We start from the raw sequence: 18939 nt of genomic DNA on the forward strand, positions 1-18939 counted from the left end.
TGTAAGTCTGATAGGTTTACCTTTATAAGTAACTTGGCCTTTTTCCTTTGCTGCTCTTAGTATTCTTTCTTTATTCTGTATGCTTTGTGTTTTGATTATTATATGGCGAGAGGATGTTTTTTTTTGATCCAGCCTATTCGGTGTTCTGTATGCTTCTTGAACCTTCATAGGTATATCTTTCTTTAGGTTGGGAAAGTTTTCTTCTATAATTTTATTAAATATATTTTCTGGACCGTTGAGCTGCGCTTCTTCTCCTTCTTCTATTCCTATTATTCTTAGGTTTGGTCTTTTTATTGTGTCCCATATTTCCTGAATGTTTTGTGATGAGAATTTGTTGGCCTTGCTGTTTTCTTTGATCAGCGTGTTTATTTTCTCTATGGTATCTTCAGAATCTGAGATTCTTTCTTCTATCTCTTGTATTCTGTTGGTTATGCTTGCTTCTGTAGTCTCTATTCGTTTACCTAGATTTTCCCTGTCCAGCTGGCCTTCTGTTTGTGTTTTCTTCTTTGCCTCCATTTCAGTTTTTAAGTCTTGTACTGTTTCCATTATCTGTTTGATTGTTTTTCCTTGGTTTCCTAGGGTATCATTCACTGATTTACTCAATTCTTCAAACTTTCTGTTATACTTCTCATCCATTTCTATAAGGGCATTTTTTACATGTTGTTTAAGGGCGTCAATCACTTTCATAAAGTCAATTTTATCTACCTCTTCATGATTAAGGTGTTCATGTCCACCTGTTGGGAGGTCGCTGGGTTCTGGTGGTTTCATATAGTTTTTCAGATTGTTAGGTGAATTCTTGCATTGGCGCCTGCCCATCTCTTTCTCCGAATGCTCCACTCTGGATGTTCTTTTACCGGATCAGGTCTCCTTGCCTACTGATGTACCTTCCCAGTGATGGCTCTCTGCAGTGCTAGCTCTCCTGGTGTTCTAGTGATGTCTCTCCTTGCTTGTTGCAGGCAGGCCAGTGAAACAAAGGAAGTCTCACCTGCCTACTTGCCCTGAGGATTTGCCCCCAGCGCCAGACAGACTGAGCTGGATGGTGTTATGTGCCCAAAGAGGAAAGGGGGCAGAAGGAAGAAGGGTTCTGGATGCAAGCTGGGTGGGACAAGAAGAGAGAGGCAGTATGGGGGGGTAGAGCCCCTGCAGGGAGCCCAGGGAGTATAGGGAGGGGGGTGAGGAACTTCAGAGTTCCCTTTCCAGGGCTGCTTCCGCTGCCGCTGGTCACAAACTCACCGCATTGCTGTCTCTCCTGGTGCCGAGATCAGATCTCCATGCAGGTTGGGTAGTTCGTAAACAAAGCGCCTACCTTGGTTGGTGCAGGCGGGCCAGTGAGACAAAGGAGGTCTCGCCTGCCTATTTGCCCTGAGGATTTGCCCCCAGCGCCAGACAGACTGAGCTGGATGGTGTTATGTGCCCAAAGAGGAAAGGGGACAGAAGGAAGAAGGGTTCTGGATGCAAGCTGGGTGGGACAAGAAGAGAGAGGCAGTATGGGGGGGTAGAGCCCCTGCAGGGAGCCCGGGGAGTATAGGGAGGGGGATGAGGAACTTCAGAGTTCCCTGTCCAGGGCTGCTTCTGCCTCCACTGGTCACAAACTCACCGCACTGCTGTCTCTCCTGGTGCCAAGATCAGATCTCCTTGCAGGTTGGGTAGTTCGTAAACAAAGCGCCTACCTTGGTTGGTGCAGGCGGGCCAGTGAGACAAAGGAGGTCTCGCCTGCCTGCTTGCCCTGAGGATTTGCCCCCAGCGCCAGACAGACTGAGCTGGATGGTGTTATGTGCCCAAAGAGGAAAGGGGACAGAAGGAAGAAGGGTTCTGGATGCAAGCTGGGTGGGACAAGAAGAGAGAGGCCGCTTTTCTTTTTTTAAAATTCTTTTTATTGAGCTATATATCTCCCATGATCCCCATGCTCCCAATTTACTCAGGAGATCTTCTGTTTTTCTACTTCCCATGTAGATTAGATCCATGTATGTCTCTTTTAGGGTCCTCTTTGTTATCTAGGTTCTCTGGGATTGTAAATTGTAGGCTGATTTTTTTTTTTTTTGCTTTATGTCTAAAAGCCACTTATGAGTGAGTACATATTATGGTTGTCTTTCTGGGTCTGGGTTACCCCACTCAATATGATGTTTTCTAGATCTATCCAATTGCTCTCAAAATTCAAAATGTCATTTTTTTCTACTGTGTAGTACTCCATTGTGTAAATGTACCATTTATCTATTCTTCGGTCAAGGGAAGAATAGAAACATTTAGGTTGTTTCCAGGTTCTGGCTATAACAAACAATGCTGTTATGAACATAGTTGAGCACATGTTCTTGTGGTATGATTCTTGAGCATCCTTTGGGTATATACCCAAAAGTAGTATTATTGGGTCTTGAGGTAGGTAGATTCCTAATTTTCTGAGAAATTTCATACTGATATCCAAAGTGGCTGTACCAGTTTGCATTACCACCAGCAATGGCGGACTGTTCCCTTTACCCGACATTCTCTCCAGGATAAGTTGTCATCAGAGGTTTTCTAAGTTAAAGAATTAATCTCTATATTTCTGCTTCAGAATCATACGGCCCTAATTACCTTAAGTTTAGTAACTTGAGAAAATTATTCTTTTTCAAAGATGAATTTTAATGATGTAGGTATTTATATTTCTTCATAAAGTTCCAAACAAAGTCATCAAATTCTAAAAGGATTCTTTATGGTATGGTGGTTTATATACAATGTGAAAATCAATTTGAGGAGCAGGAATGTCTTACCAAATGGGCTAAAACTGGGGTTCCTCTATCTGTCTGTCTATCTACCTACCTACCTACCTTCCTATTCATCCATCCACATCTATCTGTCTCTATTTCTCTCCTTTTATTATAGATTTTCAGCTATTCAGACTTTCTATGCCATCTTCGGTCTGCGTGTTTTATTCAATAAATGTACCCAGTTTATTAAGCTTATTGGTATAAAGGTTTGCAAAACATGATCTTATTCCCTTTTACTATCTCTAAGGCCTCTAGTGATGCCACCCCCATTTTGTTGGCGCAACCACTGTGTGAGCTTTACAACAATTTATTGATATTTTTGATCTTCAAAAATTCAGTTTTAGGAAGAGGCTGCAGGAGATTGTGAGCTCAAAGCCTGCTGGGCTAGAGAGTGAATTCAGGCTAAACTGTAAATTAGTAAAATTCTGCTTCAAAGTGAAGGAACAAAGAGAGGGTGTGGGCTGGAGCTGTGGCTGAGTGAGGGAAGGTGTCTATCCAGCATGCAGGGGCTTGACATCAATCCCGAGAACCAAACAAAAAGGCTTGTTAACTTCTCTGCTGCTTTCCTTTTCTTTATAATATTGATTGTCATTCTTACTTTTCTTTTTTAAATTTATGAGCTAGGGTCTCACTATGTAGACCAGGCTGGCTTGGAACTCCTAGCTGCTACCTGCTCCTGCTTTCCAAGTGCTGTGATTGATGGTGTAAACCACCATGGCAAGCTGATTCTTCTTTTTCTTATCTTCATTCCTACCAGCTGTGTTAGCATCATTTCCGTTTCTAGCCTCAAACAAAAGCTGACTTTCTACCACTACAATTTTTACTGCTTTTACTTTTACTGCTTTGGTTTCCCCCCAAACAAAATGTGGCTTCAGAGTTACCCTGTGGGAGTCTAATTAAAACCCTGAAATTATTATGTATTTTATTTCCATGTGGCCGATACAATTTTCTCTTGTGATTGCTTTTTTTTTAAATCAATGATTACTTAGGTATGTTGTTTAATGTCTACATCTTCCTGGCTGTCATATTGCTGATTTCCAATCCAGTTTCATTCTATTCAGCAATAGTATCCCATATTCTCCCAATCACTTTAATTTATGGATCTGTGTTTTACAACCCACCTTCTGGTGTTCACTCCACATCTGCACTTGGTTGAAATGTGGATTTGAAATTGTGGCATGTGACATGGGCATCAATAAAAGTCAGTTTGGCAAAGGTTTTCCATGCCAGTGTTGGACGGAATAAGACATCTGCCTATAATTCTAAGGAGATAGTATTAAATTGTGCCAATCCAGACATTTTGTTTTTAAAATTTCAGTTTTTCTTCATATTTTAGATGAGTTCTTTGAGAATTTCAGGCAATGTATTTTAATCATATTCACCCCAACTCCTCCCAGATCTACACCCCCTTCCCTACCCACCCAACTTCGTGTTCTGTTTTTGTTTTTAAACCCATCAAACCAGTTTGAACTGGCTGTATATTCTCGGATATCGGAGCCTCCAGTGGAGCAGCTTCTACTTGCCAGGAGAAACACTTCTTTGTTTTCGCTTTTAAGACAGGCTTTCTCTGTGTAACAGCTCTGGTTGTCCTGGAACTTGCTCTGTAGACCAGGCTAGCTTTGAATTCACAGAAATCCTCCTGCTTCTGCTTTCTGAGTGATGGGATTACAGGTGTGCACCACAGCCAGTCAGTGAGAAAGATTCTTAAAGATAACTCTCTCTCTCCAACAGTCACCACAGCTCCTCAGCTAGGAGTGGGATTTAGAGGTCCCTGGCTCCTCTGGGCTGGGATTTGGTCTGGCTTGGGCTTGCAAAGGTCTTGGGCCTGCTTTCACAACCCTGTGAGTTCATATGCACAGCTGCCTTTTCTGTTCAGAAGACACGGCTTCCTTGTAGCCGTTCGCCATCTCTGGCTCCTACACCGTTTCTTCCCTGCCTTCTGAAATGATCCCTGAGGCTTGATAGGAGGGGCACGAGACAGACATCCAAGTTAGTACAGAACATTCTGCAGTTGCTATTCTCTACACCTTGTCATCATCTACTTCATGAAGAACCTTCTCGCAAGATCTGACGAGATTTGAGACAGATGATTTAGACATTATAGATAAAGATAGATAGATGTCAGGTGATTTAATACTATATCCACTTAGCAGACGTCTTAGGTTAGGGTTACTATTGCTGTGATGAAACACCATGACCAAACCAACTTGGGAAAGGAAGGGTTTATTTGGCTTACACTTCCATATCACTGTTCATTGTCAAAGGAAGTCAGGACAGGAACTCAAATACAACAGGAACCTGGAGACAGGAGCTGATGCAGAGGTCATGGAGGGGTGATTCTTATTGAATTGCTCAGCCTGCCTTCTTACAGAATCTAGGACCTTCCCCCATCTGCCACTAACTAAGAAAATGCCCTACAGCTGGATCTTATGGAAGCATTTTCTCTATTGAAATTACTAAGTAATTTCTCTATTACTTCTTTCAGTTAACTCTAGTTTGTATCAGATTGACACAAAACTAGCTAGTACAGCAAAATAATATTAATAGATAGTCCCCCAGGGCCTATGACCTGTATAGCCACAGGTTCTTGTTGCTAATAACTGTGTTATGTTCTACGACTCAAGTATGTGGTGTCTTCAGTCAATGGGGTCTTACCAAAAACTCCTAGAGCGTAACTAGGAGCAATGGCAGCATTCTGTAATGTCTCTGGGAGGTCTATGAGGCCCCACTGACCAACAAGTCAAAGAACTAACCCACTTCTGGCATTGGGCATTTCATTTCATGGCCTACAGTGTTTAGATGAAGCATTGCCCGTTCCCACCATAAGGGAACTCTTTTAACTCTTTTAAATATGTACACGCATATATTTTTATGAAGTTTCATAGGTCTTTTAGTGTTAATTTTCCCTCTCTATGCTCTTCCTTTACTCTGCCTTCTCAGCAGTTTTATGTTAATGGCAAAGCTGGGTGAAAGTGCAAAGATTGCCCTGTGGCTCCTTGGTAAAGCTTCTCCACTGTAGGGCCTTATCTCCATTTGCTATGGAGATAAGGAGCTGTCACTTACTGGGTTATGAGCCATAGCCCAGGATAGACTCCCTCTGGGTTTGAGACTGTGTGGGTTTGGGCAGAAGGGGCTGCCCTGTTTCTTTTTTATGACAGCACACAGCAGTATTGCTGCCCCAACTTCTCCATACTCCAACTCCTCCTCCTCCGTCTTCCTGTGATGCTGGTAACCACGGTCCTTTCCTACCTCACAGTTGTGTTATTTTCCATAGTGTCACCACTTAGCTGTGATCACACAGCCTGCAGTCTTTGTAGACTGGCCCCTTTCACTAGTAGTGTGCACTTTCACTTCCTGTATCTTTATATAGCACACAACTTATTCACACAATTGCTGGCTCCTTGCACTGGGGGCTCCTGCCAAGGGGCTATTGAATCTACCGGTACACTACCCAGACACATAACCCAAGTGAATGGATTCCTCACCCTTGTTTCATAGACACTAGAGGGCAAGTAGTGGGTCACACAATCACTCTCAAACCCACGATCCAAGCCCAGGACCTCCCATGCCACCAGTGCTCATGAAGCAGCAGCAGATAGCTATTTGAAACCTAGGCTCTCTCAGTTCCTCTGGACTCTTTATGAGTTGATCTTGCTTTCAACATTGTTTGACCATCCACAGCATTAGCCTGATACATTGATCAATGATATAACTGGTTATCTTTGAGCAACCACTGGAATTTCTAGCTTTATAAAGGACTCCAGATTACAAGGTCTCATTCAAATGCCAAACCTCCTGCCAGCAGTATTTATCCCTTCCCCTCCCTGTATGGTCTGGACTGAGAAAACAGCATCTGTCCTCTAATTTGCCATCACCCAGGTCAAGCACTGTAATGAGAGCTAATGGGTGTCTCTCCTGGACCTCTCCCTGCTAGTGAGGTCAGCAGCACAGTTCTCTTCGGGGGAGAGGGAATTTGAGGTCTACTAGGTCTGCATGGTGCATCCTGGGTAATCCAGCCACAAATGGGACTGTATCAAAGCTGTCAAAGGTATCGGTGAGTTGAAGTATAAAATCTGGATCCTAGGTGATCGGTACTTTCCCATGTACTCTCCACTGGCCTCCAGGTGGCTAATGTTTATCCCGGCGTGCGTACCCAACCACTGGACAGATTAAGGCCATATGAGAGCCTTCTAAAAATAGAATTAAATCAAGAAAGCAGTTACAAAGTGACACTCAAGCACATCAACCCAGGCCAGTCTGCAGTGCCCACTTGGGTACTCTTAGGAGCCAGTACGAGTTTGTGCACCCCTCGTGACCCCCGCTAGGGATTAAAGGTATTGTGCTGAGGAAGCTGTTTGGCTTTCTGACAAACTAATTAGCAAACCTGTCCTGAGCAACCACCATGTCCCCGGCCCCTCAGGCACACAAGCAGACATAGCCAGGTCGCGCTGGAATTTATTCTGGTGGTGGATATTCTTCCACACATAAGAACCAGGAGGTACAAGTTTGCACCTTCCTTTTGTGTCTGAGAGATGCCATCAGATGCAAACTTGTCCCAGGATGGAAATTGTTTGAAATTGATGACATGCTAATCAATTCAAGTCATGGTGACTGTGTGGTCCATGGCTTCTGGCTTAAGGTCACAGTTGGATGTGCTCAACATTGCTCCGTGGGTATAGTCAATCAGACAGCAGTGTGGAACTTTCACCTGTCCATCAGTCCTCGATTCGCTTGGTATGCTGGATGCTAAGGGACGATCCTGGATAGGGTTGTCTGCACTCATGTCTTTTGGAGAAAGGTAACGATTCAAGAGAAAAGATTCAAAGAGCTGCAGTTTGCTGAAGCCAAAGACGCTGAGGCAAATTTCAGCACAGCCGGAGGTGCCACATTTGTAAATAAATGAGATGGCTCAGAAAGTTGGATCTGAATCTCCACAACAAATATCTCTCTGCAGGCTGGGAACTGGCCCACACCTTATCACAGTCTGATCTTGATATAAAAGCGCCAGCACCTGGACCTCTGAGAAAAGGTAACTCCGAGCTTTGCCCACACTTACTTCAGGAAGAGAACACACTACTATCACATCAGGGATCAACAGCTACAAACAAGACTCCCTATTCTTAAGGACTTAGAACAAAGCCACAAACTGTTTTCCCCAGACCCTGGTCTTCTGGTTTCACCTGGGCACATCTACATGGTAACTCTGAACTGCCAGACAGGCCAGTGATGGGGCTTCACAGACAAATGAGGTTCTATTGGTCACCATAGACCCTCTCATTCCCCAGAAGAGAGAAACAGAGCTCATGCTGTGAGGGGGATCATCCAAGAGGCTGGATGGAAGCCCTCAGAGTCAAATGAATGAACAGGAGAAGGCTTAGAAGCAAAGATGTGCATACCTCCTGCATGTCTTTTGAGTTAGACTTTTCTAAGAAAATGACAGACTCACACTGGCAAGGAAATACAGTGTCCCATACAGAGAGATCTCGTGTACTTTTTAACTCAGTTTCCCCTAAGGAACATTTTATAAAACAGTGGTGGTCCATGGTCCATAACATAGGCAGGATGTCAACACTGATAAAATTCAGAGACAGAGCCTCTCCATCACTCAGCAGCCCCCCCCATTGTTTTATTATAACCCACCTGCCTCCTTCCTGTCCCTCCGCCCTTCTGCACCCCTTGTAACCAGCAAATTGTAGTGTCTCTAAAACAGTCAGCTTCGGGGTGATAATAAATCAGATCATAATATCCTAGTTTTATTTTTGTGACTGTGACAAAAAAATACCCTGACAAAAAGCAAAAAGAAGAGGAAGAAATTATTTTCTTTAAATTTCGGGCTAGAGACCGTCATTGTGGGGGAAGTATGGGTGAAAGCTTCCAGTCACCCACATCATATCCAAGTCAAAAGTAGAGAGAAACAAATGCATATATGCTTACTTACTTACTTAATTCTTACTTAATTGATTGCCTGTGCTTAGCTGACTTTCTCCACTCAGACAATGCAGAGCATCCTGCCTAGGGAATGGAGCTGCCCATAGTGGGCTGCGTCTTCTCATGTCAATTAACTTAAGACTCCCCTGTAGACATAGTCACAGGTCAACCTAACCTAATTAATTCCTCATGATCCTAGGCTGTGCCAAGTTGACCATTAAAATTAACCAGTGTGTGTAGTGTATGCATTCTTCTGGAAATGGCTATTCTTTTCTTCACACAGCATATACTCTGGGAATTTGCAAAAGCTGTGTATAATATCAGCTCACTCCTCCTCACCACTGAGCAAGGGCCCAGTGTGCTGAGATCATGGTTCCTTTACCAGTTGCCTATGAGAGGGCATCTCGGCTTTCTTAAATATGTCGTCAAACATTTGTGAATGTCAAACTTAATTTTCCCAAGGTAAGTGCTCAGGAGAGCAGTTGCTGCATTGTGTGGGAGGGAAGTGTCTGGTTCTATAAGAATACTGGGCTTCTCTCTATCAGCTGCACTGTCTCCACCCAGCATCATCTCCAGTGCTTTGAGCTGTCAAAAATCTTGACTATTCCTGTAGGTGTGATATGGTGCCTGATAGATAATAGATAGATGACAAATGAATAATACATAGATAGAAAGATAGATGATAGATAGGTAGATAGGTAGGTAGGTAGATAGATAGATAGATAGATAGATAGATAGATAATGAAATAAAGGCTGATGATATATAACAAAGAGATGATAGGTGATAAAAATTGATAGACTGATTAATAGATTTTTTTTTCATTGATTGGCACTGGGAAGGGTCTAAAGTCAGAACCCACCAGTGGCTGGAAGTCTCAGGGTCATGGAGCAAAGAGCTGTTCCAGAGCTGACCTACATTGGCCCCTGATGGAGCCTGTACCCCTGAGGCTTTTGAAAACAAAGCAAATGAAGAGGGGTGGTTGGAAGTGCTAATCCACGAGTGTTTCTGGAGACACCCGTAATTATGGCATCAGGGAAGTAACAGTGAAATACCGTTTTCTCTTATTGTAGTTAGCATTGGTGGTGACAGTCCCCGGTCCTGTGTTTTTGTGGTATGTTGCATATCACAAGCCCCCAGAAGCTCATGATCAGCTTACACATCTGGGCAGCTCACTGAGGATGGGAGGAGACACTGTGTGTCTCATCAAGAACTTGGCAGGAAATTGAGGCCAGATGGAGAGGTGTGAGGTCTGTTCTTTCTTGTTTTAAGGCTCTGATTTGCCTAGGTGTTAGCATGGAGATGTGGGAGGCTGGAGTCCTCACTCACCCCTGCCATACAGTCACATCGTCTTACAATCTTGGTGGCTATTTCCCTTTTGATTAGTCCTCTATGCTCTTCCCTGTATGTGTTTGGACATATGAGGGCAGTAGGGAGGGTCTGGCAGCCAGTCTGCTACTATGGGAGTGCCTGACATGTTTCCAAGACCAGCTCTGGTCATCCCAGATGATGACAGTCATATTTTCCATTAGTGGAAAGAAGAGGTAACACTGTGTGAAGTCTACGCAGTATGCTGGGGAGTGGCCTCAGAGCCCACTTGCTCAGACAGGTAGCTCTGGCCACACTGATGTCCATCAGAAGCCCATCAGTATGGGCCATTACCAATCCCTTCTCAAGGTCATGGGCTAAAAGTTGCTGAGCAATGCTCACAACACCCCAGAGCATCTGCACCAAAGCCTAGGAAGTCACTAAGGCTAGACCCATGTGGGTGTCACACATCAGGCCAAGCTGACTCTGGAAGTCAGCCTGTCCATGTTCATGTGGAACACCTGCATCCACACACATGGTGGCAAACCACTGCCAGTGGGAAATTTCTGTACTCCCAGCCCTCGGAGTCAGATCCTGGCGAACTCTCTGCCAGTCTTGGGAGTTCTTTACTTGAATTAGTGCCTAGTACCCACTTTTGAAAAATTGCCACTGTTGTTTGTATGGAGACTGTAAATTCTTGGTGCGTCGCCATAGGAGACCTTGGTGCTGTTCAGGACGAAAACGAAACAGCACAAATTTTTAGAAAATGTGATATTTAAAAGGCAGTTGGTCTTCAGTCAGAAAATTTGACATTTTAAAGCCACCTTCAATTTTTCTAAAAGAAAAATTTAAAAGGTCTATTTCTGCCTAGAGAGAAAAATGTATAAAACAGGGAATTTTGCCTGAGAAAAGTTGCATTTCATTTTCTGCTTTTGTGAAGCTGAAATCCAGGAGAGAAGGTGAGGCTATTCCAGGGTAGATGGAGCCAGAGGGCGAGGAGGGAGTGGAGGCGAGGGACTGAGGGGAGAGAGGAGGGTGAGGAGGGCCCAGGGCTTCTCTGAACCACAGAGCCTGGCTGACCACACCCTGAACCTGTAGACACTACCTGAAATAAAACAGTGAAAATCACTATAAATTAGAGTCCCTCAGGTGGAGATCTCTGGAAAATTAACTAGAAGCTGCTTCTGGAATCATGGCGCTGAGCTCGTGGTTTGTGCTGCTGTTTTCTCTGGCTTTGGTTGTTTCTGCTGTTGGAACCCCCCTCCCCAGGTTCTGGGTGTGAGGGCCTGGCTGGGAGGACCTGGATGGGAGGAGCCACCTCAGGTTCAAAATGAGTGAGAGGTCAAGGAGGGAGCTTTATCTCCCAGTGGGGACAGCTGCGTCTTCAGATGGCCTGTGTGGATTTGGCAGAGTTCCTTGAGAAGAGAGGTGACCCAGATGCCACCCTCCCAGCAATCCCAGAGGCAGTGAGGTGTGAGTGTAAGCACATGCCTGGCCCACAGATTGCTGTTGGACTTGGGGATAAAATGGTGTGGTCTTGATATCTCCAAAGTCTTTTCCTTTCTCTCTTCTGGGTGTGTTGTAGACACTGATCATACTTCCTGTAGGGTGAGACACTCATCACTATACACAGCGCCCTGGTGCACAGAAGTCAGTGAGAGGGGACAAAAGCAAGCTGACTGTCCACACCAGAACACACATGTTTTCAGCTTCCAAAGAAAGATGGCCACCTCCCCAGGCTTCTGCTCTTGGATGACTAATAACAGATACCCGTTTAATGTTAGTCACATGACAGGGGAAATGTTGATATCACCCTGCAGAATATACAAAGTGAATGGTTTTAAGGGAAGCTTCTAGACAGGTTTAGGAAGGATACATAGAGCAGGAAAGGAAGATTTACATGGGCCCCATGGAAATATGGGAAGACACATTGAAGGCATCCTCGCTTTCTCTTCAACATCTCAGTCAAGGATGTTGGCCAAAGCATGCATGAAACGCTGGGGCTCATTAGTCTGGAGCAATTCGGGGCAATCCATGGGGGTTTGAAGCAGAAAGGCACTAGCCAGACATTGCAGAAGGTCCCACTCTGAAGATAGAAAGGGACAGGATCTGGCCCCCAATATAGTGGCTTGTGTCCTGTGCTACTGATCTTGGCTCCTGAAGAATGTAACCTTTCCACAATGAGTGGAAGAGGTAGCATTTCCTCCCAGGAGGCGGGGAGGATGAAGTGAGCCAAGCCTGGGGAAAACCTCAGAATATGGCCTGCAACGTAGAAAGTTTCAGAGAGCATAACTACTGTTTAATGCAGCTGCCACACTGGGGCTTCATATGGCCCAGGCGTGACTGGATAGTGCAAAGGTCAGGCAGAGGGGGACACATTTTTATGTGTGTTGAGCAAGGGGCGGACAGATATCATTAGGTTCACCAGAACTAGTTATGGAAGTGACCAGGGATCCCTCAGAGATAACAGTGGTTGACTCCACCTGATCAGCTCAGCCCCCAGCCTAGCTATGACCCCCCCAAGGGGCTCCTTAAATGATAGATGCCAACAGAAGGGCACTTAAGGGGGGGGTCACTTGATGGTGAAAGGACTTCAAGAACATTCGTCAGGCACACGTGGCTTGAGGGAGCCTGGACAGGAATGACTGGGGGTAACTAAAGAACAAAGAACATTCTATGACTGCTTGCTGGATTTGCAAGGCAAAGCTAGGGCCAGGTCAAATGGCGGAGGCAAGTCAAACCAAAGGTCTCGGGCTGCTCCGACTGCCTGCCCTGGACTTGGCCATCCATGTCCTTCATCCACATTCCTGAGTGCAGTGCTCCACCACCCAGGTTAACAGACCCTAGGCAGCTGGGAAAGCTTCTGAGCCTCAGTTTCCCCCTTTCAAATTTTAGGTTCTAATGGAACCTCTGGGAAGTCACTCTTGCACAGCCCTGCTCAAACTCAACCCAAGCTAGCTGTGTCCCAGCTGTGATGTCTGCAGGTCTCCTGCCAGGAAACTAGGGCAGGAGGCACCTGCGTGATGTGCAGGTCAGAATGGAAGAGGTCGGGTGTGTTCAGGGTGCAGAGCTGTAGACATCGGGGTCTGATGAGAAAAACTTCCAGCCTGAGTTCCGAGAGTGTGTGGAGAGATGAAAGCCTGTGGTGCCTATACTCTTCCCAAAGCGCACAGGAGAGCCACTCCTAGGATTCAGGAGGGAATGGGTCTGGACAGGTAATGAGATATTTGTTTCTATTTTTTAAAAAAAATAATTTTGGATTTTAATATTTTTGAAAAAATTTAAAAGATTTTTCTCTATTCTTCAAATATGTGTGTGTGTGTGTGTGTGTGTGTGTGTGTGTGTGTGTGTTATGTGTTAGGGTCTGTGTGTGGAGTGGGGTGTACATGATCGCAGATGGGAGGCCAGTGGAGGGCATCAGATCCATTGCAGATGGAGTTAAAGGCAATGAGTCACCATATGTGGGTACTGAGAATTGAACCTGGCTCTCCTACAAGAGTAGAAGGTGCTCTTAACCACCAAGCCATCTCTACAGCCCTAGGTGGTTTGATCTTAAAGGAGGTAAGGCCATAGCTATAACTCCACATGAAGCTGTGGAGGGGCGGTTAAGAATAACAAGACACTTCCATACCCAGGGCTCTTAGTCTCCAGCAATGTGAGTTCAGTCAGAAACGGACTCCACATGCCTTGTCTGGGATGCTCAGTTTCTGGTGTGAGCCCTGGTCTGTTCCCATCTCACTTCCCACCTCCCATCTGGACCCACTGTTGCTTGCTTAGACCCCAGTATTCTCACCTACCTGAGATTCTAGCACAGCCTCCCTAGGTAGCTTTGAGAAAGGTCTTTCTAGATCTTGCTTCTGAGTAAGCCACTTCCCTGGTTAGTAGCCATTCCTGGACCTTTAATTGCTCACGTGAGAAAGTCCAGTATCCTCTGCCTGGCTGTTAAACCTTGGTGTTTCCCCCACCTTTTCTGTCTCAGCCCTTGGAACTCCTTTTCCATGCCCCTCTCTCTAGTGCCCGGCATCCACTCGGGGAGTGCCCTCCACTCTGCTCTTCTCCCATCTCACCCTGTTTGATCTGTCCCCATCCCTCAAGGCTCCACATATACACAGGCTCCTCCCCAAAACATCTTCTTCCCAGGATGCACTTGTGAATCAAGCTGATCTGGATTTGCAAAGTCCACAGTATTTGCTTTACTCTGCCTGGTGCCTGCCAGCCCCAACAGCACCACAGTCCTTCAAGGTACCCATCTGTCTCCCTATCTCCTATGCCTCCCACCCAGCGAGGACCTGGTGGCTAGTCTTTAGATCGAGTCAAGGCTTCCCTTTCCCATGCCATGAAATGACAGGCACCTTGATCTTTGGTGCAAACCCCTCTGCTTCTCCTGTAGCCTCTGGAATGAGAGAGTGACAGAAGCAGATTGTTAATGTCCCTTGTCCCCACCCAAGTTCTCACGTGTGCTAGCAGTGAGCACTCAAGCCAACCATCCCACTACTCTAACAACTTCTGATTCATAGTTAAGGAAATTGATCAGACACCCAGATTTCTACATTCTCCACCACACAGCCCTCAAACATGGGTAACTCAAGAAGCCAAGCCAGACAGACTTGGCCTGCAGTCAAGGGCTCTGTTGTCTGGGACTCGTGGCTGGCTCTCCTACTGAAATCGCGTCCTTTGCACTGACCGGATCTCACCTGGTGCTGATTCAAACTGTCCCTAAGATAAGGAGAACTTTTTAAGTGGTCTGTGTGTCTCTGACTCAGGCATGGCCGAGAGGAGTTCCTTAATTAGTATTTTTAAATGAGTAAGTAAATAAGTGGTTGAGACCCCAAGTAGAGGCAAGCAAGGGCTGACCACTTCGACGTGATTAATGAAAGGAAAGCTGAAGGGGAACACACAAGATGAAGGAATCCCACACTGAGAGAGAGAGAGAGAGAGAGAGAGAGAGAGAGAGAGAGAGAGAGAGAGAGAGAGAGAGAACCAGAGAGTGGTGGTCCACACCTTTTGGTAGCCACGCCTAACCTGGTCCAGTCTCTCAAAGGCCACTGGCTGAAGGAGGGTCCCCCATCAGAAAGCTCCAAGGATCTAAGCAGTCGAGATTTTAATACAAATCCTAAATGGAAGCACTGACTCATCACAGAAGAACATACACAAAATCTGGGCAATAAGAAAGTGGGTAAAAATATTTTGCATCAAACAGAAAGTGGGGAGGAACCAGAAACAAGCAAGAATTACAGGGAAATGACGGAGTACATGTTTAGGAAACTCACGTTCAACATCCTGAAAGAGCACAGAATCATTGCAGACAGGGAAAGCCCCTTCCACCATATTCACAGAGCCTCCCAGGGTGAAGTGTGAAGTGCAAGGCCATGCTGACCTCCAAGGAAAAAGGATGTTGCTTGGTTACTCCTTGATCTTGCAGCACAAAACTGGAAGAACATCCCCAGTGCCAGCCCTCACGGTGACCACAAACCCTTACAGCAATTACACAGGCATACACACACGCTTACCCCAAACACACACCTCCACAGATCGTTCTCTAGCCTAGGGGGTCTCTGGAGCTCTCTCTTGTCCTTATGGCCAGCTCAGCTTTTAATTATTCTGAAAAAAAAAAAAACATGGGGACTTTTGGGGTACTGTGCAGTACAATCTTTGCACCCCGCCAGCTTTGTCCACACCACATCTCTGTCTTATTTCTGTGCGCTGGTTGTAGGTTTCTGCCTGTAAGCCTTGACATAGGATGACAAGCAAGGTACATGGAGAGCTGTCCTTGTTTGCTGTTGCATTGTGTGTGTGTGTGTGTGTGTGTGTGTGTGCGGCGTGCGTAAAGCCACCTTCTCTGTGGATGGTGTTTAGAGCCAGGAATAGCTTCCACAATGCCAATGGGAACCAGTCTCTAGTGCAGCCCTGAACACCCATGGCTTCCTGGCATGAAAATCCCACGGGAACGCAGCCAGAGTCTGAGTTACACTTATTCCTTTTCTTACTAGGAAGGAATGTGAGGTCTCCCTGTGACGTCATAAGAAAGACTGTGCTGCCCTCTAAGGAGACCAGCCAATGATGGGGCCAACCTGACTCACAGACCCCTTCAAACCCAACGTTGCCTAAAATAAGCCCTGAGGATGACTTCCTATAAGAAAGATGGGTCTGGACTGCTCTATTGGGGCATGTAGATGGACTGATGGATGCAGACACCCCAGCTAAACTGGGGAGTTGTTTCCAAGATTTGCTTTAGGAAGTTGAATTCTGCATATCTAACTCAGCACATGGTGACACATGATAAAGAGTAGAGAAAAAAAACTAATCACAACTCTCTCTCCTCCTTCAGGGTAGTGACACCAGTGCAGGTGATGAAGGACAGCACCCACCTTCATGGGTACCCTGATGTCAGGGTGCAGGTGATGAAGGTCAGCACCCACCTTCATGGGTACCCTGATGTCAGGGTGCTAGGCATTCCTGTCACCTAGGTCTGCTCTAGCAACCTAGCATCCAGTACCACCATGTCATCTCATCTACTCCCCAGTTTGGGGGTGCCTAATAATGTCTCCATGTCATTGCTGAGAACATGAAGCCCGATGAGGTCATATGTTCTCTGCTCAGACCTTCTGCATCATGTCAGAATTAGAACTCCAGACAGATCCTGGTAAAACAACAGCTCATCCTCTCTGAGACACTGCCTGGGGTTGGGGAATGAACCATGGTTACCATGGCCACCCCATCATCATGGTCCTGGGATCTTCAAGTAAAAAGAGTCCAGCCTCTGCCCTCCAGTCAGGGTTTCTCCAGGGAGAACAGTCCACCATAATAACATAACTGTGTGCCCTGCATCCAAGGACAGATGAGTGCCTGGCATGCTGGGAAAGGAAAACCCTCTCTCCCAGGGTGTAGACACTCAGAGACTATGTAATGAAGCCATTCTGGAGTCAGGCTGATGGAACCTTGGAGAGGGCTGCCTATGGCACAGGAAGTGGGCAGCCTGGATGATGTGGATGGGCTAAGGGTGTGGGAAAGAGGGGATACTGAGCCCATGTGGAGACCTTGTTCAGGAGGCAGTCACTGCCTTCCCCCACATCTGCACAAAGCCTCTAAAGGTGAGTGTACAAAGCACACAGTTCAAGGTTCAGAAGCTCAGCCAAGGAACCAGAGAGTCACTGCAAGCAGAGTCCCCTACCTGTGACCAACATTTTCGGAGTGTGTCAACAGGCAGCGATGGGCCATCTCCAGTGAAGTCAGCAAGGAGAAGTTGTACACAGATGGAAAGCTTGCAGTTACCTAAGCAGGGAGGGAGCTGGGGGGTGTAACTTTCTCTCTCTGGGTACAGGACTCTCAGGAGCCAGGGTTCAGAGAGGTAGTGATCAGCGCCCAAGGAAAGAGGGGCTGAGTCCCATAGCAGGGGAACGAGGTGGGATACCAAGACCTATGCAGCTGGAGGGTAGCCTATCGCCTATGAAGCTGGCAGCCAGGAGCTCATGGCCATCAGCTTGTCCGAGAGAGGGTGACTGAAGTGGCAGGATGCAGACAACATTGTTGGTGGGGTCAGCCAGAGCAGATCAGGCCTTAGAGGAGGCTGCTGCCATGGAGGAGGCCTGGGGTGATCCTCTCCCCTGCTGCGCCAGAATCTCCACTCTTCTCTTACACATCTTGAGGAGTTGGGGCTGGCAGTCTTGTCTCTGGAGAATGTGGAATGATAGCAGACCATTGTGGGTTTGTTGAGAATTAAGGGAACAGTCTGGAAAGGAGTGACGGTGGGCCATGCTGGGTAGAGTCGGCAGGGTACCAGCTGTTGATGCCCCTTGTCCCACACCCAGCAACTGTGGGAGCTGGATTTGGGCTGTCACCTCCCAACTTGTCGGTGCTGCCAGTCTCTCCATGTTTGTGTAGACACTCTGAACTTATCACCCTGCAGCTCCCCCGGGGGCAGGGACTCTCATCTGTGTCCTCCGCTTCGACTACTGCCATTGTTTTCATTTTCCCCTGCTGTTCAATACACGCACAATACCAAAGTGATGAGAAACTCTGCTGATGAAGATGGGGGCATGGCACACGGCTTCTCCGTCACCTCATTCTCTCTTACAATGTAACATCCTGTTCTGCCAAGACAAGGAATCAGCTGTGTGTTCCGCTTTGGTCAACAAGCAGGGTGCAGGGTGCTTTGAGCCTGTTCTGAGCCAGGCTTGGGGACTATTTTGGTCTCACTATGCCTTCAGTGTTTGCCACAAGCATGAGACATCTATTCCTCTCATGGCCAGAATTTCCTGGATGGGGACATAGAGAACAGACATTCATCCTGAAGCTGAGCCACCTATCCAACATAGTCAAGACAAGATCAAGCCAAAACACGGCAAACACATATGTATGGTAGAATCTATGGACTCATATTGTGCAACACTGTAACATGTTTTAATTCCCACAGACCCTATTTCTGTCACCTGAACTGCATAACTCAGCAGTCAGGGCAGGCTCTGTCTCACTTGAGAAACCTGGGCTGAAATACCTTGTACCAAAGTAGGCTCAACTGGTGCCATCATTATGTAGGTCTCTCTTAGGGGGCCATATTGTTGAGATTTTGTGGGTGCAGCTTCATAGGTGTTTCTAGAAGACATTATCTTGCATCAGGCAGCCTGGTGCTCTGGTTCCTTGCAATCTTCCCACTCATCTCTTCTGTATTCCTTCAGCCTTAAGTGTGGGATCTGTATTACAGTTGTATCTATCGGGGCTGAACACTCCACAACCACTTAGTCTCTGCGTTTTGACCAGGTTTGTGGCCTTCTGCAACCGTCCCCATCTGCTGTTTAAAGGAAGCTTCTTTGATGAGGCCTGAGAGCTGCACTTATCTGTGTGTATAAAGATAAACATTTAGAGTTTAGTTGGAGGTCATGAATTTGAGAGGGAGTGAGGGCTAGACACAAGAGGAGTTGGAAAGGGGGAGACGTAAACATAGTGCCCATGTAGGAAGTTCTGAAA

The sequence above is a fragment of the Chionomys nivalis genome, chromosome 17 (assembly GCF_950005125.1).
Source record: "Chionomys nivalis chromosome 17, mChiNiv1.1, whole genome shotgun sequence".
NCBI lineage: Eukaryota > Metazoa > Chordata > Mammalia > Rodentia > Cricetidae > Chionomys > Chionomys nivalis.